This window comes from Euwallacea similis, chromosome 11 (assembly GCF_039881205.1).
Source record: "Euwallacea similis isolate ESF13 chromosome 11, ESF131.1, whole genome shotgun sequence".
Taxonomy (NCBI): Eukaryota; Metazoa; Arthropoda; class Insecta; order Coleoptera; family Curculionidae; genus Euwallacea; species Euwallacea similis.
Window position 1 is genome coordinate 1,453,647 of NC_089619.1, and position 24,322 is coordinate 1,477,968.

General features: G+C 34.9%; 1 long non-coding RNA gene across 2 annotated transcripts in view; it reads right to left on the reverse strand.

The window, feature by feature from the left end:
* Nucleotides 1–286: 286 nt before the first annotated feature.
* The window catches only part of LOC136411997 (uncharacterized), a 28,854-nt gene continuing 4,818 nt past the window's right edge, over nt 287–24,322 (reverse strand). The window contains exons 2-4 of one of the 2 annotated variants that reach the window (XR_010752371.1): nt 22,716–22,779; nt 14,921–14,967; nt 287–398 (exon numbers count right to left, since the gene is read on the reverse strand). This is a non-coding gene — a long non-coding RNA (uncharacterized lncRNA). Of the gene's footprint in view, nt 399–14,643; nt 14,863–14,920; nt 14,968–22,715; nt 22,780–24,322 lie in introns of those variants that run through there. The other variant, XR_010752372.1, reaches the window with a different exon arrangement.

Below are 24,322 nucleotides of genomic sequence, written 5' to 3' on the forward strand. Positions count from 1 at the left end.
TCAAATGAATATCAAGAACTATTACAGTCATCATGAATCACTTCGATTCGGCTTTGATTGTATTTTACTGACCCGCATTAATAAATAAGTCATGTATTGCTGCACTTTGTTGTCCCTAAATAAATGTGCTTACTCTATTATCTGTAATTATCCACCTTATCCTAACTACATTATTCATCATTAGTCAGTAGCCGCTGATCAAAATTTTTGCTATAATTACGATTTTAAGTAATACTTCCAACCCTCTACTTAATGATCTAAACCCTTATGATCACATAAAAAAACCTACCTTTGACACTAGAACGTGAATTTGGAAACTTGGTCTGCAAGCACGAGTCCGTGAAAGCGGTCCCTATGAAGTTACTGGCCGATGGCTGCTGGCAGGTGAACTAAGACAGCTGCAACAATAATGTCCGAGTGAGAAACGAGGAAGAGAAAAAGTTCTAACTAATCTGATTTCTCCCGGGGTTAGTTGGTTCAAGGTAGCAACATGCGATTTCATGGGACTGCAATGAGAAAGTATGGGAATAGGACTAGGGGGTTTAAGGAAGAGGTTGAATGCGGTGGGTCTGTCCAATAAGGTTACTACAGTGGGAATGGTCAAAGAACTAAAAAAGGTGAATGTTTTTATGGTTTTTAATCATTATACGAAGCCGATAAAAGGAACATACAACGTATCGAATACCCCTACACTATGTAATCACGTTAACGCAGATGCTGAAAAGAGAAAAAAAAAAAATTGCGGGTTACCTTGATGGTATTACAAATTGAACATTGAACTTAATGTCATTAAAGAGACTAAGCGTTCCACACTCCATGAATCAGCTGATCATTGACCCGTATGACTGGACAGGATCCAGTAAATCCCGTCTCGGTGACAAAAATAAAAATTAATTATGTATATTAAACATTTTAATGGCCTAGATCCAAATCGTGAATCAGTCTGAATTTTGCGGTGTGAGTCCAAACGCCCTACTGACTTAGCAGCCATTACTCATAGGGCGTTTGAATAACTTAAACATTACTTCCCATATTTGCCCACGTCATGCCAATTCTTGATTATCAATTTGCTGAGGTATGTTAATGTAAAGATAATTACCTGGCCTCGTAACCGGAAAAATGAGGCAGGAAATGTAGTTCTTGTCTTGAGTAAACACAGCCCCACAGTGTCCTTTCTTTCGCCTGCTCTTATCTCCAGACGATAACCTTTACATTATATGAAATACTCAGTATTTGCTCGAGTCGAATTGATAAGGGCCAAATGTGGAAGAATTAGTAGTACTCAGTCATGCACTGCTGACCATGTATTACAGCTATAACAATTATTGCTGTCTAAGAAGGGAAAAAATACTTAATCGCCATAACAAGTGATTCCAACTGGCGAATATAGAGCATTTTGTCTATTTTTACAATTACGCAAGTTCTGAAATAATAGAGGCGCCTACATTCTTGTCATGCAAATAACATAGTGTAGTAATTATCATTACCTATTCGTTATTTTGGGATATTAAATATGAAAATATCTCCACTAAAACCGCCCACGCCGATACTTTTAGATGTATTATCCTTGCTTTCATGTTTTGTTTTGCAAGTCAAATATTTGGAACACTTCTTTGGAATTCGTTAGGGATTTATAAATAAGTACACGGTAACACAATATACAGGAAAACCTGTGAGTAGGAATTATGAAATTCGTGTTAATTGGTATCAACTGAAAAAATGTCGAGAAGCTGTATTCAACCATTTTTTTTATTCGAGAGGCATAAAGTTAAAACTGTCTGGAAGCGTAGGCTGACTCACAGGTCTATTTATAACATTCAACCTGTATCCTGTGGGTAATATATGTAGCTTCACAGGTAAGTTGAAAAAACCCAAAGTTTATTGACATACCGATAATTCATAGTATTTAGACTATGGATGAGGTCAATGAAACTTATTCATAGGTGAAACTCGGTAGGCAAACCTGCGGGATCATTATAGATAAACAGGACAAAATTTCAAGTAAAGTAAAAGATTAGGAAAAGGAAGAAAATAAATATTAGAAAGGTGTGAAGGGGAACGCAGTATAATTAGGGATTTAAATTGTCTTATTTCATTTCAAGGAATAATATACTGTTAAATAGTATATTATTGGATAAGCTTATAATAAAAGATATCATTCCCCATGGAAAAGTTTGCATCACGACGAATAAAATAAGTGGCGTAATTCTTCTGAGGGAATAAAGCTCACTAAGCGCAAGTACAATGCTATACTTTGTCCACACAAAATTTCATTGAAATTATTCCGTTACAAGAAGCCATTGCTGTTTACTGTTTATCTTTTAACGTCAAATCTCAATGCACAAACAGACTAGATGTAAATAAACTTTTTTATTTTCCAAGGACTTTCTCGTCTTCTGGGTTACTTCTAGGATCTAACTCATTTGCACTTTATAAAAGATATTTACAAAAAAATTTTTCACTGGTGTTACATGTTTCTTAAGCATCTTGTCTTGACTATTGGAACAGGTCTTTCTCATATTACTTGAGTTATTACAAGGAACAAAAAAAAAATTAACAACAAAAAGTCGATTTTCGTAATGTTCAGATCCCATAGAGAGTGCTAGTACACGCTCTATTTTAGTAGAGATTGGAACAAGTCACTGCCACAACGTCTGCTCTAACCACATCTGGAAGTTCAAAAACGACAGCCAGAGAGAATTTTAAAGACTTTATATCAAAACCAATGCTTTTCGAATAGTAATGTTTAAGACATTTTAACATTTTTTTAAATCCAAAAACGTTATTTCAACTCTGCTTATCAGTTTCCAAAGTTGGACACAAGTTTTTAATACTTAGTTGGAGAAAATTGGAGAATTCGCGAAGAAGAATTTTACGCGACGTAAAATTGCAATTGGGCCACTGCACGCCGAACGACGACGTCCGCTTCGACGCTCTGAAAATAACCCGGCGCGTCGTTACGTCACTGCGGGCACCAGACGAATACGTAACCGCTATTTTATAGCTTCCTTAGGGAAGGAATGCGGGCAAAGGACATCTCGCAGATGATGCCAAACAGGTGTCACCGCCGGTTTCTATGTAGGATGTTTTGTCTGTATTGAAATATATGGGTAATGGTATGTGTGTCATTGACGTTGTTCTTTCGATAAAGTTAACAATGTCTCCTCTCTTTGGGATTACCGTAATACAACCGTCCTGACTCATCAAAACCAGATTTCGATGTTATCAGAAAATGCCAGTAAAAGCAGATAATGAACCTGGACAGCTGGAGTCCAACGACAGATCGATCCCGTTAAGAATCAAAGAAGAAAAGGGGGTGCAAGGTGCATCTGCGCTACACGTGCCCTCAACAGGTGTCATCATCAAATAGCAGGTGATGATGGCCTCTGGTCTTTTTCGGATTTAAACTCTGCCTGGGCAAACCCCGTTTTCGACCAGTGTGACTTTGGGGAGGCTAAAAATGTTAATTAATTATACATGTAAGATGTAGATGGGGGTAGGTGAACTGGGTCGTGTGAAACATGCATAAGTAAACTGATACTATCTAGGGCAGGTGCGAGTGGTAATGAAGGATTTTAGTTGAGTTTTGACAAAGAAATGAAGAAAATTGCGTTTTATTACCATGTTCATTAAATTGTCGTTAAGGAGACAGTTTCAGATTTATAAAGAAGAATCTGAAGGCTATATTTCCACTATGATAATGGAATGATGCACACTACAGATTTTGAAATATTCAAATTAACAGAAATATGGATATTAGATAATCCATATTCCTAATGAGTGTTAATGTTTGCTTTTTAACCTCACGTAATTTTGAGAGAAAGCTGAGGAAAATTCACTAAATTCTTTAACTAGCCAACAAAAAGTCAAATAGCCGTTACAGCTTAGTATTTATGAGGTATTTTGTACACCAAATAATTGAACATTTGAAGATAATTAGGGAAAACAGTTAACCTCATTTCAAAACATTAAACACGGGTGGGGTCCACGACTTTTATATGTTACATTGTGTATGTTATTATTCTTATAAGGTCCGAACTATAGTTTAACTATGAATTGAACAGCATAATTTGACACCACTATGACATAATCGTTATCAATATTTGCTAGACCGCCCGTGTCTTTTCTTTTATGTACTTCTATGTGTGTAATAATAACTGATAGAATGAATTAATTCTATAGTCAATTTCACCTTTGGAATGGACAATTTCTGAAGTAGCATTAGAAAAGTTTAAGTTTATTAAGAAACTTCTAACAATAAAAATTTCTACCGCCGTTTTTATCAGAATTAACATGACAACCAATTTACAAAATATCTATACGTAATAATAATAAATGACTATATAAAAATACCCGGATTTACCTTTTAAGATGCAGCAGATGCCCTTTCTTTATTAAATTCCAAAAATACTATACGTACAAAAAGTATAATTTATTATGCATTATTTTTAAATCACATTTCTTTAGTATAGTAAAAAAAGCAGCATCGTTTAGGGGTGTATTAATGCGATTTTACAGGCATTTCCGTTGGGGCGGAAATGAAAAAACCATATAAATGTTAATAAACAAGTCCCAAATTAATTAAGGATATTGGAGCTTTTAATTTGCCGGACATTACATTGCAAAACTTGAATTAATTAACCTGGGGGCAATTAAATATACCCGCTTATAATAATTATCATTATGAAGTAAATTGCCCCTGGTCTCACTTAATGCCCGAATTTTGATGTCCTCATTGGCTTAGAAGCACATGGTAGATTTATATAAGCAACATCTAATAATAAACACGCATGCCACAGTTCGTGGAAAAACTGTACAAGGTGGTCTTATCTAATAGGCCAAATTTCATCTACATATTCTTTCTATAAACATATTACGATATTGATGAACTTGGTCTCATAAGAAAATTCATAGTTTTCGATATAGTACAATCAAAATTTCACTTATTTTTTCAATTCACTCCAACTTGGGATCACATTTCTTCGATTTAGATCCCGCATCAACTGCATGCATTGTATACAGGAATATTTAAGCCTCATTTATTTATATCTAGAAATGTCCATATTCAACGTCCCTTAATAGACGAATAAAAGTGAAGAACATAACAGTAACGCATGTTTAATCGCTGTTACGGTGCGTCAAGATTTTGACTGATTACCGTTCTTAATGGCAGGTTTGTACAGGTGGTTAACAGTAGGAGAAGTAATTAAAGAGCAAATATTAAACAACGATTGTTCGATAGTCTCATTTATAATGCAAATAATATTCGTCCTGTCAGATTGAAGAGAATTTTCAGTCATAAAACCCTTACTGTATCCCGTTTCCGATTAGGTCCCCTAGCTGACTCTAGATTTTTTTGTCTTTTGGCACAGCTTACCATTATATATAAATTGCTAATTAAAGGGTATAATTTTTAAAATATTTTCAAGAGAGTAAAAAGCACTCCCTTTAACGTTCTGTTTGTTTTATAAAAAAAGAAACAGGTATTATGTATACTGGTTTATAAATACTTTTCTTCTGTAAAGCATCCTTCCCTAGTAGACAGTTTCTAACCTCATGTGAGGGAAGAAAGTTCAATTATCTATGAAGGTCGTAAAAAAATTACGTTTGCATGTTGGACAGAGATAATACATATTATGTATGTGCATGAGGAAGTAAACTTAAAAAAAAAAATTAAGAATTGTATTAGAGGTCAAAACAAGGTTGCGAGTCGGGATTGCGAGTCGGGGTTGCGAGCCAGGCCAAAAAGCTTTTATTTTTAAATATTATGACAAACGACGTACTTTCGGTAGTTCCAATAACTTACCGCAACTCATGTAAAATTGAAGCATCATGAATGGTCGTCAGCTGGGATTGATACAGAGCCTGAAAATAAAAATTCAACTTCAGTTTTATTTTAAATAGTTTGAGTCTTATAAAAGGAGACATATTTTCTACAAACGGCTTTATTTTGTGCTTTCCACAGTTTATTTAATATTATATCACGTAATTTCTTCGATTGACAAATCGTGTACAACACGGTGTAGAAAACTCATTTCTCGAGACACTTATGTTATTAAAATAATTAAAAGCCCTGTTACGACATGAAAAACGTTTATATTGCTTTAAGTGGACCTTTAAAACAGTTATTAGCAATACTTTATGCGTTTGTAGTAAGCAGCTAATTATGCGATATTATATTTACATGTTTAGTGTTAGAGGCCAAAGTTTGATGCACTTTCGGCATTACCATTTAATTATTGAAAGATTCCGTTCTTCTTTAATTTTCTGCATCTTTAAATTTAAAGAGCACTTATTTCAATTCTGCATAACAAATTTCAACTATAAATTTGGAAATCATTAAATTAGTCAATAATTAAATCCGGAAAATTTTGGTTTTTCCGAAATAACGGACAAATCAAAAATAATAATCTTGTAGATTTGTTTGCACTATGGAATGGCTCCCTTGAATACGCAACACTTATTCGATTTAACCAAGTCTGTATCTATTATCGTTTACGAGATTTCAATGCTGGTCTCCCTTATCATGGACACACTATATAAGTATATCAAATTCGTACGTATTTAAGAAATTGTTGGGGATACAAAAAACAACTTCAGGTCTTTGACCTTCTAGGTTGTAATGTAATAACGTCGTGTATCGCCATACGACTATGCAATATTTTTATCGTATCGGGCCACTAATTGAATCGTTAGGTGGGTACTTTCTTGACGTGACGCTGTCGCCATCCGGAAGTGGCCGCCCTCAAGTAGTACCACGCCGAACGTCCTGTCGCCGAGGCATAGCAAAGCAAAAGTAGAAAAAATAAGCGTGCGGAAGAGGCCATGCTCGATATGAATGAAGTAATGAAGTAATATAACGTAGTACGTCCGTAAGTACAGCTACGAGTGCCATACGTTGCGTCGTGTCTGACTCGCTGCTAATGAGAGGCCAACGACCTAGTCGGTGTAATATCATCAGAGGACATTTAATTTTTAAAAGTCGGCCTAGTATAGTGGATTCAGACATGGGCATAGACCTAGTTCAGGAAATTAGACCAGTTAGCAGCCGATTGTATACAGTTTCGTGTCGATTGCTGTTTTTTTATGCAGGTTATACAAGGTGGACCGTGTACCTTCCTTCGGTAGCAATGTAAGAACCTGCGTGTTTTTTTATTAGGCGAATCTGCATTTTTCACAGTTTGTTAGTATTACTTTCTTGATGCACCCTCAGGTATAATGCGAAAACGGTGAAAATTTTGATTAGTTGAGTAAAAAATTATATTTTACTTTTTGTTGAAGCAATCAAATTCCCAACGTTTACACAGCGCATAACAAGCAGTTAAATTTATCGAATTCAGTAATATTCTTAGTTGTACTAAAAAAATGACCAATATCTTGAAAATTCCAAAAAATTAATTAAAGTAACTTTTTCAAAAGTCCACTGTTTGCGTCAATACATTTACAAAAGACGAATTTTATCACATTGTACAAACACCTTAGCAACTTGAGGAAATTAAAATTTATTGAGTATTAGACATCTACAAAAATAACAGTCAAGTATAGGCGAAAACAAGCTCACACGTTATTTTCACAGATGTGTGATGCTCATTAGGTCAATTTAACGATAGATCCTGTACGAAAAAATTAAACTTTACTAATTTAAACCTTTCTCAATGACTTCAAATAAAGCTGCTGACTGGTCCAAATATCCTGAACAGCTGAATCAATAACTCCATACCTACATTTGCTCACAGCAATTGTTGTATTGAAAATAAATATTAAATAATAAAGTAAGATATAACAATTCGCGACTTTCAATCATCTGGCATAACATAAGAGATGTAGACTTTATGGTGACGTCATTTTCTTTGAATTCGCTGCCATAGATTAGTCTCTCACTTGCCAAAAAGGGGACACAAAACTGTAAAAACCAATGTTACGTCCAGGTCGTCTATGTCGTTAACCAAAACTAAAAAGCGATGACACCTAGGATTATTACATATCAAGAGACGACTACCAAAGAAAAGAGCTTGTGAATAAATCAGGCGGCAACAATGTATCACCTCCGACAATGTTGCAACTACCATGAAAAGTATGTCAAGCATCCAGCGGATGAACGCGTGGATACTTGAATCCTAAGAATCTTAATGACGTTTTTCGCAATTACTTGCACCTAATTGAGGAAGAATCTTGTCTCTAATATCCCTCAAGGGATTGGTTTCAGTTAATTATCGTAACTAAGCCTATGAAGTAGAATAAATATGCCGTTTAGTTAATCGCAGGGTATACTGTTTCAATTAAGTGTCGGAGCAAGAATTAATGTCAACCAAAGCGGGTATACTGATTTTTAACGCATTAAGCTGCTTACACAAGGAAACGTTCAGAGTTTGGATGTTAGCAGGTGTTCGACCAAGAGAATTTATTATTTTTCGAATTCCTGTAGAGCCCGAGACAAGTTTCTTGGACATTATTAAATGCATCGTTTAGAATTATTAATTATTGCTCATAGTAATTACTCCACCTGGGTGAATTTGCAAATTATGCCCAGTCGATTGGGTGTGGTGTCTTGGCTGCAATTAATAAATTTGAGGAATGTTTCCCAACACAGCACGTAATATTTCAGAGATAAGAACATAGTTACGGAAATTATCTAAAAGGATCCAAAAACAAGCTTTAGAATCAAGATCAATCAGGATGAGCGGATGTTGGTAAATCGGCAAACACACTTATTTACGAGAATATGTACCTACATAATACAAACAACAAAATTATCCCGTTGGTATTTACAGAGTAACGGAATGGTAAAGTCCCATAAGCTCTAAGCAAATATTTCTAGAAATGCTTCGGATGCCAGGTATGCCATTCTGGTTAAAGCATCGGTTTTAAACGTTTTAACCAGTGTAAAGTCAGTCATTCAAGCAATGACGAATCATGAATAAACAGAAATTTATCTTCAAATTAGCAAATATTTTTAAATCCGCATTTGAATCAATACATAGTCGACTACATTTTTTGGTCGTAATTCAGTCAGAGGGTAAAACTTTAGCTTGAGCTCTGAGAGGTTCTATGGGTTCCATTTAGTAGACATTCTGCTTGTAGTTGGCTCCCGCCATGTTTTAGAGGTGCTTCTCAATCTCTCGCTTTTAAAGCTGCTAATTAAATTACAAGCGATACGTTTAGCATATAAAATGCGCTCTCTGGACAAACTGCAGGTGTGTTTATTTGGCCACTATTACATATGGGTTTTCGCAAGGGATGCCAAAAGGTACGCATTTCTCTTGACAGAGAGTGATTCTCCACCAACCACACTTAAACTTTCAAGTATTCCGGATGTATTGTGACAATACCTGACGCTAAGAAATGGGGTAGTAATATCACCCCCACACATTCCCGATAAAAGCCATTGGCACTCAGATAGCTCCTGGTTGGAGAAAGTGCTGCTACAACAAAGCAATCGCACAAATGTTTGCCATTCACGCATGTTGGTTTGAACAAGGAGTAATAAAATTAATAGAATGTACACTCCTGTCCTGGAATCTGTCTTCAGAAAAAAGAAACAATAAAATTCGTCTTAGAGGTCTTGGAATAATATGATAATTTATACCCATTTAATCATTTTTATAGAAATTATCTTTCACATAAAGTTGTCAATACTTCGATCTATCCGCCCTTAAAGCATTAAATCTTTAGTGACTCCAATATTTTGATATAATGATATCAAGTTAGGTCAGGTTAAGAAGATAATCAGTTTCTTATCGAGAACTGGCTTTGATGGCTGCCAGTTTTCACAAGATTGTAATGAAATTTTAAAGTTGAAACCTAGGGGACCATTAGAAAATTAAGGATTTCTGACTTTTAGATTTTCTTTTGAAGAATTTTGTTGTGCAGTATACAAGGTATTTCAAAAAACTGAAAATTGGAGATTTCGTTTTTATTTTTTTTAGCGTTATTTGGCAAGGAAACCCAAACTCGCAAGTATATTTTCATTGTCACTTTTTTCAGTTACACGATGACGTTTTCAGAAGTACCATTCGACGTTTCGTCTTTCGTCCACCTTATTTTTCCTTACGGGCGTCACATTTTTGACAAAAAAAATAATCGGATGACAAGTTTGAAAAAGTGATCGTGTAGCTTAGAAAAAGTGTCAATGAAAATATGCTTTATTGTTTTGGGCTTCCTTGTTAAATAACGTCAAAAAAAATAAAAACGAAATCTCCAATTTATAGTTTTTATTAGATATCTTCAGAAGTACATACTTGGAAAATTCAAATTTTGAAAACGACATTTGGTCAAACGCTAAATTACTGATATTTCCCCCATTTTAATCTCTTCGTATCTCTTCTAGTTTCCGAAATCCCAATGGTGAAGGTCGAATTTGAAATGCCCTATAGATAATCAAACTAACCTGATCAAACATCCATATCATTTCTAATAAAAATCCTCTAAATTCACTCTTTATTTTGTTCTTTCAAATTGCTCCGCTTATTATGCTACAATCAACCAAAAGTCTTCTCAATTCATTCAAAAACAATGTCATCTGACGTAACGTTAATCTTTCATCAAAACGGAAACACCACGACTTAATTATGTTTTGAATCATAAATAACATGTGTAGTAGTAAATTGTGGGTTCTTTTTAGCATGCCGGACTTTTTCCCACCCTGAGACAACCTACTTTGGTCCCATTCTTTGGTGCGTGGGTTCATTGTGTACTTTGGTACATTCATTCATGCTACGCTGAACTTTTATAGTCTTACCGTGTCGATATAAGCAAATGTGGGTCGCCAACGTTTAGACGACTTAATATGCCTGTTTATAGGCGTACTCTACAGCATACAGTGTATTGAGAAAAAGTATTGCCTACGTCTGTCGTCGAATTAGAAAAATTAATACCCAATGATAAATACGAAGTTGGCATATTCCCATGGATATCGATGGGTGGGCTATGGAGGGTTCACCCCAAATCGCGGTCCTTCCGAGAAATTGGAAGATTGAAAAGGGCTTTTTCCTAGAAGGGCTTTTGGCGAGCCGGCTTTATGTTTATCACCGCAGTTTCCTATGGGAACATTTTCGAATTGGCACTTTAGGGCTTGTGAATGAATAGGAAAAGATTAGAGGATGATAATGATTGACGCTATTTTTGATGTAATGAAATAGTAAAATGGAGTAGTGAATTTATTATGTATCAGAAGCTGTAGGATTAATTGTCATAATAAGATAGTTATTCATGAAATTATTGTTACATAATTGTCTTCAGATCTACATGAAATCCACATACTTTCAACAACTATACAAAGTGTTAGGAAAATATCTTTCGTACATGTAATTAACCCATGATTAAGAACAAAATTTTGAACAAAAAAGTTCCGTACAACAGAGGTCTAAAACTTAAGATCTTTTTCAGAAAAAATATTAAAGATTGTAACTAAAAAGCTATGATAAGCTTTAAAATTTTAATAGAGTATTGAAAAACATACTTGACAAATGTTGATTGTTTGACGTGTAACAAAAAAGTTAAAATTTTGAACAATAACATTGCTAAAAGCAATTTAAAACTTAATAACTTACGCGGTAAAAATAAACTTAAGCGGCAATGCCGCACTAAACGTGATCGAGAAAAAGGAGTTTATTTTTGTTATGATTATTTTTTACCATTCCTTAATACCCGTTAGCTGATAAAACCTGAGCCTTTAAAAGATTGTATCAGACTCAAAAAAACCTGTGCAAAAAGCATATCTAGTTTATGTAGCTTCTTAGGTGGGTATCGAAATGAAATAAACATTACGTGACGTTACCAATTTCCAAAATATGTTTTTCTTGCTTTCCGGGGAAATAGTTGTATCTACGACCTCCATTGTAAGGAAAATTTTTGTTCCAAATTATGTTCTTAATCATTAGTTAAATTTACGAAAGTTATATCCGTAACACTCTGTAGAAGACCTATAATTGTTTTCCAATAGTTATATATGTAATAAGCAGGTAATGTAAGGGGTTTTATGAGACGAATCAGTTTATGGCCCAGTGGTCCAAATAAAACATACAAACAAAAAAAAACATTTTCCAAAGTTTTATAGTAATTATTAAATTTTACAGTATAATTTTGCAGATAGGGATCGGAAACTGGTCTTCTTGCCGATCCTTAACTTACCGGTCTTAACCCGCAAACTGTTAATTTTAGTAGGAATTGGATAGAAAATGTATACATTCTGATCCGTCGTAAAACAAAAATATTGTTTACATCTTTGGCGTAAAACATTGCAACCCTGAAACAATTAATATACAAACCACAAGTAACTGCAGAAACAGAAAGCATATCGAGAATTTAACGACTCACTAACTCACTTAAACACTGCTGTGGCCACAAACTGAATATACTACTGAACTTACTATGCATTTGTAACCGAAAACGTAAAATTTCGCATTATCAGCATTTATCGGACATAAATAAACAAACATAAAATTCCCTGGTTTCTTCCTGAAACGCAATTTCCACAGAAAAACGGCATATTTATTTTATTTGCATGTTGAATGATTAGATAGTGTAAATAACATAATATTATTGGTACAAGGAATTTTATAGTTCATTCCACACCCTAAGCGGTAACGGAAATATGAAGAAGAAAGGTGAGATTTTACACTGTGTAATGACTTTCTGGTGACCTAGAGACAATATAAATGCATATGTGTAACTTTATTTAAAAAACAAAAAAACCTAGGTATTATTCGAAAACTATCCATAAGAGAGATGAGCCATGGGTTTTTTCATAAGTAAATTTATTTTATGTTATAAGAAACAATAAAGTTTTATCATTCCAAATATAGCGAAAATATAATTTTTTAAATCTTTCCGATATTTAATTGCTCGGCTTTCTAATTTTTTTTTTTTTATGAAGGTCGTAGAAAAAACTATTTCACACCATGTAAATCATATCAAAAATGCTTTTTAAAAATAATTAAAAACGTGCTGTTATTAATATTCTATAGGATTACTTGAAAACTGCGAGAGATGGGTATATAAATTTTCATAGGTAAATTAATATTAATGGGGGCGAAAAGTGCATAATATAAAGGGTTTTGTATATGAAAAAGCAGACTTTTAGCATTCCAAACATGGTAAGATTAGATTATATGAAAGAAAAACAATCATAAAATAAACAAAATTTATCCTAATTTATTCCCATACCTATTCACAACAGGAAAAATATGCACAAATGTTCAAGGAACTGAAAACAACAGCACGTGAATATTTAGTATTCTTTTAAGTCTAATGAATCCCATAGGCAATACTAGATAACTGGATTTTAACTTTGACGTGTCTGTCGATAACTATTGGAGTTTTGTTATCTTCAATTAGGTTGACGATACAGAATATCTATTACTATTTATTCTAGATTTTAGGTATTTTAACAAGTACCACGTACTAAAGAGTTTAGTTTCATTGACTGGCTGATTATTGGTGTGCTGATAACTTGTAAAGGACCGTTGAATTTGGCAAAACATAAATTTTTTCTTAAGTTTCGTACCCAAATCATTTTATTGATGGTTGTTATATGCCAAAGGATGCACGCCACTGCTCCGTAACAATATCCTATCCGGCATCGTGTTGACTAGCGTTTTTATTGACCGGCACGAGAACCGAGTTCGGTTCACATCACAGGCCGAGCTTCCCACGACACTTTCCCACCAACGAGACAGGTTCCTGAGGGAACCCGAGGTCGTTCCCAGGATTCGATGTCCATTAGGTCTCGACCAAATTTCGAAATGGTTCACGATTGGTTCGACACGCGTCATTCGGGTCCGTTTACACTATCGACTTAATTAATAAGCGTTTTATGACGAAGATATGTGCACTGTTTAGTAGATTAATAATAGTCTCATCGGAGACAGGAGGAAGTACGCTTTTTGCCATCGTGGCTCTGCTTAAAAAGAATCGCATTTTTTTTGGCTTTAATAACGAAGAGACCCCGTAGAAAGGAAGCAAAAAATAAAAATGTGAATTAAATGTACGGCACGGCCTCGGTTTTAAAAGGATATCCTACAATTAAACCTAAAATTCTAATGAACGAATGAGTTCCTTTTCACAAAGGTGAATGGTTTTTCTACGACGACGCTCTTTCAGCCCAGGTTTACTCCACAACGAAAGGGGCCCGAGATATAATTATTTTGTGTAATGGGGGTGTGAATATTTTATATTTAAATGATGATTAATTGTTACCGGGGTTAGAATGAATAGACCTGTAAGTAATGGATGAGTCGGTGGATTCAGTTTACGAGGGGAGGGGGACATATTAGAACATGCACCTTTTCTTTATAAAGTTACCTCCGGAATCACGCATTACAATATTAGCACCGCTTTAAGCAACACCTTATGTATCTAAAAAACTGTGTGTCAATTTGCTCATATCTAAAAAACATATAAAAGACGAGGAATTTTCCATGATTCCCTCCATAATCAGTCTGCAGGACATTCAATATTATTATCTCTGTGCAATTATCAATAGGTAGGGACCAATACATATATTAAAAAAATATTATAATTAACGAAATAGATTCTTGAGGGGTATCTAAAAAATGAAACGAATTTTCCTAGCTCTCTTGCACCGCGTTAAACTTTCTAGAACGAACAAAAACCTTTGAAGAACCGAAAACATAAGCTCCCTTCATGGAGCAACTCCCAGTGAATGGCGGATACACGCTACAAGGCCACTTTTCGTGAACAATAACAATAACATTTCCCAAACATTATATAACAAGTACCAAGTATTTATTCGGCACCATTTTTCTCCAAAAAAGTTATTGCCCATACAGAAGGTCTATGACTAATAACTGACGTCACTTGTTGCAATTACAAGTGTGCCTCCCTCTCTTTCATCTCATCTAACTTAAACCATTAGATTATGCACGATAAATGTGCTTAAACGGTTATTATTAATACTTACGGATTACTAAGGCAATCGGAATGTTCTGGGAGGCGGCCAGCCATTGTCTGTAACAAAAAATGTTTCAATAAATAACGGATGAAAGTCTAACAATGGCTGAATATTGTTGTTTATATGTACGAGTGCGTTGCGTTTTTGGCAACAGCGACAACAAAGCAGAATGTTTCTGCAGTATTGTCAATGTTGTGTTGCGAAATGATGACGTGGTAAAATAGATGATGTGGGAAAGTTTAAAATAAACGAACGAAATGCATCAAATGGTATATCTGCCAGATATAATGTGTTGCATCTGGCAGAGATTCTGACCATTTTCTGGACGAAATTGTATCTATAAAACTGTATCTATAAAACAATTCACAACACTTCGAGAAGATTTCTGAGTAGTAAGCAAACTACATGTTAATCAGCCGCACTTAGGGATACAATAAAGAAACAATGCCTTCAATAGTAGATGGTCTAGGCGGGCCCACTCAGGTGTTTGCCTCTATTTTACAGACAACCTTGGGTCCTACCAATCGTGCGATTATATTTGGTGTTGTTTCATGAACAGATTTCTTCGACTATGATTTTTCATCTAAATGCGAACGGTTTGCGTCATATGATTAATGAGTGTTTTGATAGGATAAATTTAAATTGAAAAAGTCACATTTGAGGATGCTCAAGTAAGTGTGAAGCATCGACTTCATCTTGTAAACATTTGAAAAATTGAGCTTCTCTCCTATAAGAAGGCATATACTCTATATACCGTATAATAAAACCTTCTTGTCTCTCTAATCCTTTAATCTAAAAATAAATTTCACTTTAATATCTTTTTGTCGAAAAAATACATGTTTTCTCATGGCTGGAAACGTGGCTTAAGAACCTTTGTTTCTCCATCAATATTAAATATTAGAAATATTTCAATCATAGGAACTAAAGGACTTGAATTTCGACTTAACGAAACCATGCACTTTTCAAATACCCGTTTTGACGTTCCTCCAATTAAACTGTATAGTAAGAATTAGCCAATAATTGTTTATTAAGCGGTTCGCTTTCCCTTTTAACCACATTATCGTTAAAATAGGTCTGCGGATTCTGTAAACCTGGTTGTCATCTCCCACGACTTAATTTGGGTGAGAAATTATGTAAAACGGAAACATCTATATTGCCCACCATTTTGACGTGGTTGAAATATTAATTAGGCTTTGATTTAGGTGGATTATAAGTATTTTGACCATATTTTTTCTTGAGCCGCAATCAGCTAGAGGATGTGACACCGCTATCAAATTTCGTGGACATATGAAGTTTAAAGCTTTGACTAGCCAAAAATATTAATTCTAATCCAAACAAATTGGCTCAAAAACGGCTGTAGCCTATGGGGAACAGTTTTAAAATAGAAAGAAATAGGGGTGCTCTTATCAAGGGTGATAAAAATAGTTACGTAATAGGTGTAAAGGTGAAAATTCTTCAGCTCCCTGGCAGCTGTTTTCGATAAAAGCACACAAATAGTGAGCGTGCTTATCAATTTCCAGAGGGTATCGAAGAAGTCGGAATTGCTTTCCAGCTCGTCTAAATTGTTATCTGAAAGACGTTCCTGCTGTTCTACGTTTGAAGCATCAGATTGTTATCTTATCGTCCAAATCACGCAATTCTATTCAGTACTTGCAACAAGCAATTCGGGCATGCACTATGGATGTATCTTTCTACCGATATAAGCTCTTACGACGTGAGAAGTACCCAGGTGTGCAGTGGGGAAGAAACATCATTCGTCGGTACGAAGGACATCACTAGTGTGTTTCAAAGCGCCGTTATGTGCGCAAGTAATCTTGGGCTCCGTCTAGGCAGGAATGCGAGTCGTGGGTGCGTGTTATGACCCCCGCGGGTTCCTATTCGGATCACACGGTGCAGAGAGCCTTTTAAGGTCTAGCGCCGCAAAAACGCCGACAAGCAATTCGGGGGAATTTCTCCAAAAACTTACGACCATATTTGCAAGGAAAAATCCTGGTTAGACTCTCTTCAAAGTACCTCCTTATTCTGACATTAGATCAACAGGGAAGAGTAACATAACACATGCCTAGTGCCGCCGAGCATAGGCATCCGAGTCGTTCTACGCGATGGTCTAGTAGTAAGAGAAGATAACATTTTAAATTAAGTAAAATAAATAATATATCTTTTTACATCATCAAATAAGAGTTAGAGAGTTTTGTCATGCCATAACTGGAATGGACTACATTGACTGCTATTGTATGCAACTAAAAGTTATCCAATCACCAGCACATTCACCCACACTAAGCTTTGCACAGGACACGTACACAGTATGTGTTATACCAATTTATTAAACATTTTTATGCAGGAATGCAGATGTTTTTTCGGTGACAAATACGGAAAAGATGCAAACGATAAAAAAGTTTTTATTTTGAATATGGTATTTATATATTGACATATAAGTGGCCATTGGTTCACTACGAAACATGTGCGGTATGGAAAGAGGGCCATAGAAAAAACTGTAAGCCCTGTAGATTTAAGCAAAAAATTGAGAAACCTGTTTAGATATCAATAAGCTGCACGTTCCCCAAATATTTACTTCATAACTCAAAAACTATGGGAGCAATGAGAAGAAAGAAATGGAAAATGAACTTCGACGTCCATATAATTCATTACCCAGTATATTTTAAAGCTTTGAAAGGATGAATCCAATTTGTTACCCTTCGATTTTTTTTCATTTGATCTTTCTCCCTTTGTCCGTTTCAGGCCCCCCCTGATAAATACGTGTTTTGATACTTATAAAATAATACATGTGTGCATAATAAAATGTGTAGGTTTCTCGTTTACTCGCCTGTTAGTGTCTCTGAGATATCAATAATTTTCTATGACTTGAGAACAATGAGAACAATAACTCCAATAATCGAATTAGAATAAACTTTACATTTCCGTATGCAAAAGGGTATACTCGAGGTCCTAAAAGAAAAGTGCTAAAAAGTCCGAAACAGATTTTTAAATAGTTTATCTATTTTATGTAACCTGGCTAAACTATAATAAAAATAAATTTCCATTAACCGAAAGGGTGCATTATGGAAGAAAAGATTCAATTCCATTGTCTGGCCGCTTTTCAAACTTTCTTAATGGAAATAACCGTTACATTGCGTTCCAGTGGTTGATTCTTTACAGTACCTGGTTCCACGGGGTGCAAAGCAAGATGCAGAAATGAAATTACGAAAATATGAACCCATATCGCGTGAAATTGCCAAAAATTGTTCATTGGGCTTCCGTTTAACAAACAATACATCCGCTAGGATAAGTAATTGTTGCATTGTATGTAAATATTCCGTTAAAATAAATTACCCCAAGCTTAACGCAGCTTTTAATACAAAAGCACAACATTAAACGCTTCGTGGTCGGAGTTTTGCACACTTAACAACATAACAGAATCATTTTTCATCGGGATTTAATTAATTTGCAGGAGGGACAAGAAAATTAGCAATATCTAGCTGAAAAACCGTTAAAAACAATAGGGAAACCATCCTAGAAGGCCGAAACGAAGTGGCCGAAACGTATTCAAGAACGGGCCATAATGAAATTCCTTTCGGTCTGGCTCGTCTCTTTTATGCCTTATTTTCGTAAAGAAAACTATTCACATTTAAATCACTGTCACTATCGGCACTATAAAATGCTAAAGCATTTGTTATTGGACGACGAAGCTTAAACGGTTTTCACTTCTTTTCTAAGAAGGGAAGGCATCCGATTATATCCTGAGTTGTATTTTTGGCTTTGCCTGAGTTGTATTTTTGGCTTTGGCGCCATAGGGGATCGATTCTTGAAAACTTAGGTTTATATAGTTTGTATTCACTTTCGGACACTTCAGAAGACTAAGCTCGTTAGGGTTGGTGACAGCTTACACAGCAATTGCAATACCTTATGATGTAATGGATCTCGGAACAGCATACTCAGGAACAACTCACGAAGACATTTATTGTACTGTCAAATAATGCCATCTTAATCAGGTTTGTAAAAGAGAGGAACTAGGTTGACGAATTTAACGCGACAATTTAATCAAGAGTGTGTGGAAGAATCTGAAAGAGATCTTGGATGTGAGAGTCTGAGAGGTGACTACAAGTTGCAGAGTTTTCAATACTAAAATGAAGCCTAATGCTCATGGGCGTACTATAACTAAATGAGTGTTATCGGTTAAATTACTGTCCATTTCGCTAAAGCGCAACGCTTGGATAAATATAATAATAAATAGCAAGATTGATTTATTAGCGAGGTGTAATGCAATTATGCTGATTTAATGAAACTTAATAATTTCCAAACTCTAATAACAACAAAGAAAGGCGCCGGAATTTCTATTACACAAGACAACCTTTATATGAGGATAATGGCACCAGAATTTAGCTATGTTGAGTAGATTACAAAAAAATGGTGACCCACATAGGCGTAGCATAAGGGTACATTATAATAAATTTGCCAAATTATTCAGACATGCCTGAATTAAAATGTTCTAAAAATACAGGTATTACAGAGGTAAAAAAAATCTTACAATATCATACATAACAAACGTCATTGGAGGGCCCAGGGGTCCCCATGATTCTTTGTCCAGGCGTCACTACAGTTCTAAATCTTTCCCTGAGAGCAGAAACTATATTCATTTATAATTTTAGAAATACAACAGTTAAAAGTAAAAACATGGCCCAAAGACTTTCGATACGATTGGAAACGAAGATTCTCAATTACCTGAACAATCGAATTGTTTTCAATCAAAGTCCAAAGGTTCTCAGGTCCAGAGCCACCTTAGATAAAAACAGCAAAATAATCTAATGTGTAGAGACCATACACAAAACTGAGTTCATTTGCCAAACGACGATTTAGGTATGGAAACGTAATACACCGCTTTAAAAGAAAAGTATTTGTTTTTCAGCGCATTTTTTAGTATACAGGATTAATATATAAAAACAAACACAGATTAGGTAAATTTAATGGGATAGAAAAGTTGAAGAAAAAAACTCTTATACTGTAATACGTAACAAATGTCAATGTAGCGCCCAAGGGCCAAGTAGTTCTTTATCCAAGGGCCACTATATTGCTAAATTTTGCCTTTAGCACAGTACCTATATTAATTTATAATTTTAATAAAAGAGTAATTAAAAATTTAAAAAAATTGAAGAAGTAACTCGTCACTATGTGTAAACTTCATGTTGTACTTCGATATAGCTATTAGTAGAAATATATTTCCTTGTTTTAGATTTTCATCTCTTCTTGAACCCAATTCGAGTGTATGGGTCCTTTTCAAAGAGCTGTACCATTGACAATTATGCAACATCGTGTTGGTAGGCTACAGTCATTTTTCTGATAAAGAAGTAAATTAAACAGTTTGAAAAATTGTAGGATTTTAAAGCAATTTTCTTTTTCTCTCGTCTCTCAATGCCCATTTATTAGTTTAACTGTGGCTTTGAAGAATCACGGACATTTTGAAACCAGAAGTCGAGACATCATTTTTACAAATAAACCAATCGTAAGCCTACACAACAATATACACAATGACCCCAAACCCACTGGGTTGCCAATGCTTTTAATTATTCATTTAAATGTGTATCGGATCGTTTATTGAAATTCTCATTTATCCACTGGCTGTTGTAATTATTCGCGTGGGAAGATTTAAAATAAACGATTATTAATTTTAATGCACAGTTATGCCGGTGTGAACGTTTAACGAAATTATGATGTTAGCTGATGATAAAGGATTTAATAACTACCCAGGAAAATGCAACGACCTGCCCATGTTTATCCCTGATGAGCTATTGCAATAAAAATGTGTTGGTTTAGAGTCGGACTATTTTAAAAGCTATATTCCACTGGCACCGAAGAACATAAATTTGCACTGGAAAAAACTTCCTGTACCATAACCGCATCATTACACCACCGCTTTGTCAAAGAAGTCCCTCAGAGACAAATAGATAACCTTAAAAGGACATCTAATGAGTCGATATAGACTCATTTATTATATCGGAGAACCGTGCTCTCCCGGCTGTTAAATAATCAATAGCCGCCTTTAAAAGGAAGAAATGCCGAAGAACTTCTAATATATAAATACATAATAAATGATCGGTTAAAAGCTATTGTCTATGAATGATTTGAAGACTGTTCGTAAGAGGCAGTAATAAGCGGTTGGCTTACCGAGATTTATTGATTGTCTGTTTAATATCTATTATCTGTGCCATTGTGCACTATTATTGTGGATAGTTAGCCAGATATTTAAATAAATAACCGAGACATAAGCGTTTTAAAGTTTAAAAGTCCCCTAGTTTATAATCTGTTTACAGTCGTATCGCGCTGGGAATTTGAAGTTGGTAAATATATTAGGAAATCGTTATTACCATTGCGACTTGCTTCGTTTCTCTGATAAGAAGGTATGCTGCTGACGCCAGTATATTTAATGCACTTTTAAATTTTATTACCTATAGAAATATTCATAATACCGTGGTTCCATTTGGTTATTAACTAATAATGCATCTATACAGGGTGTTAAAGTTTAATTTTTTTTCACAGAGTTCCTACAGTTTGAGACATTTATTTCACATTTGGAGTAAATGGTGTTCTGCAGTTAGGCAATTTTTACCCCTTTTTAACTTTTTGGAGTATGCCATTGACTGTTTATTTCCTAAAAGTTCAATTCGCCGACAAACGTAAGAACTATTTTTGCCTCATTACTCGCAAAAGTATCCGGAAGTGCAGGTAATTCTCCCATAAGAGGTGCGTTCTGCTGTGTATAAGTAAAACATGACCACAACCATGCTTAATTTTGCAACAATAATATCAACACTGCAAATGCAAAAGAACACCATATAATGGTCTTGGTCTTGATTTCGCTAAGCACTCCCACGATTTCTTTCTTATTCTAGAAAACAAATTCTTGAAATTCCTGTTGAAAGTCCGTAAGTTAACTGTTACAATTGCAGAGGGGAAATGCTTGCAATGATTCCCCGAAATTTACGTTTCACTTCGATTTTCCTGTGGTGTGACAAATGCTAAAATACTTGTACATACATCAGACAATAACATATAATGGCGGAGACTTAATAGGCTTAAAACCTGACTAACCTCCAGCTTTCCGCGAAATGTTGCAGAACCAACATTCCTTCTTAGAACTAATAAAATTTAGAAAATGGCCAATTCTTAACCAATTACTGTTTATATGAAATCGATCACATACTATCGACATTCGTCGTCTTTCGATGTAAAACCACACTACACTTAATGCGGAAAACGGCCATTAATGGCTTCTGAGGATGCTCGATGGGTGTAATATGGAACAATTATTATTATTTCCAAATAGAACAGGCAATTATCATTCGTTGCCCATAAAAAAATGCTACTACTCGCCACGACTGATAGTTAATGTTATGGACATTTATTGAATTTTCATGTAAATGTTGGTTTAAAGTGCACCGAAAATGTACTTTACCGGCAATGCTGCAATTTCACCTTTTATGTAAGACCACGTACGTGGCACGTGATTTTTATTACAACTGCCCTATACAGGATGTCCCAAAACAGCTGCGATTGCTCAGTATTTCTGATAGTGACCATTTGGCAAATTACTAACATTACACCGACCCGCAAAAGTATTTTTCATAAGAAACGTTCCGATTCTGAGAAATTTTAAGGGCAAAACTACATCATCGTCAATGATGCATAACAAACGAGGATTGATTGGTATGCATCGAAAGGCATCATCAAGACCAGAATGACGTCATGAATTCCGTTGCAATTTATTAAAACACTTGACATGTGTTATACGTAGAAATTAATTATTACTTACCAGCGAAGGTATTACTTAGATAGTTAACTATGTGCAGTAATTTACAGCCGGTGCACTTTGCATTCTGAAAAGAAGAATGAAATTTTAAAGTAAATAAATAATAGGTTGGTGGTTATATAAACAAGAGAAACATTTCTACTCTAGCCTTTAGACTATCTGAAAACGTGGATTAAAACACAACATACGGAAAAAATTGATATAAAACTTGGATGTTTTTGCACTGATTAACTGTGAAATCACTTTCTGCTGGTACTTGAGTGCGTTTGCTTCATCAGTTTTCTTTCTTTAACTAAATTTGAATAATAAAACGTTAAGAAATATTTGACTTTTTAAATGTTACTTTCTTTCAAGAATTATAGAAACCCAAGTAGAGATTTCCCTCAGTTATTTAACTGTTTACTTGTTCAACTTTTACAACCACAAGTTGTGGCAACCTACATGGTCTTCCCCATTCGACAAATCTACTTCTCTTCATACTTCAAAAACCAGTAATTACAACTTTCGCACTTCTCATGCGTGACCAACATAAATCTCAATGTCAAGAATTTAAAAAAACATGAAAAACTTATTATGTTTTTCAACATTTCTATGGAAGTTAGCTGGCAGTTAAAGTTAATTAGCAGTGCATCAATAATTTGGCCCTTAAACAACCATTAAACGGCATCACCATAACGAGGAATTAAAAGAAAGGATTTCAAATTATATCCCTTTCTAGGTCAACAGCCCTTGACAATGGCATTTTAAGCACCCTTCCAAGTACACAAACCGGAAGCTGAAAACCAGCCTAACAAGTTGAGCGCTAACTCTTTAAATGGAGTGAAGGGTCTCGTATGTTTGTTAGGCGTAATTTTATGATCAAGGGCGATGTTTGCTTTTAATACTTTAAGGGGCCTCCCGATGGGCATTCATGTATAGAGCTTCATTATCATATACTCGATTAAAGATTGTTAATGATACATGAAACCTTTAAACATGACTTTTATTACTTTAGCCAGTTTCTTACCAAGCAATTTTATTTATAATGTTTTTTGGGGTTAAAATGCGTTAACCCGCCGCTGCTTTTATTAATAGTGGTGGTCGGATAATTGAATGTATACGACGAGTCAAACCACGTAGTATTAAATTATTTATGTTGCTACACAATATGTTTTTCATTCACCATTATTTGTCCCTTCCCGTATTTCGGGGTGAGATAAATAGGGAATAATCAACAGTAATGGGTTAATTGAATGCCATTAATTTCAATTCAATACTTATGATCTACTATAAATTGAATTTGGATCTTTCTTTTGTTGGTTATTGAAAACGTATTATATTTATATTGTTTCTCCGCTAAATGCTGTTGATTTTTTACCCACTTCGAAAATCTCCCTCTCTACATGTTAACAAGGGAGGGACTGTATTGCCGTGTAAAAAGGTTCATCAACCGTAATGGTGTAATGGTCTGTGTGAACTTCTTATCATTATTTGGAAAGGTCAACAAACTTCTCTTCCGCCTATTTCTCACAGGCTAGACAGACAAATGGTAGGTATAAAATGGTAAAATAGTACAAAGCCACTCAATTTATAGTTGAAATTACAAACAATTTAATTTAAAACTTTGAAGT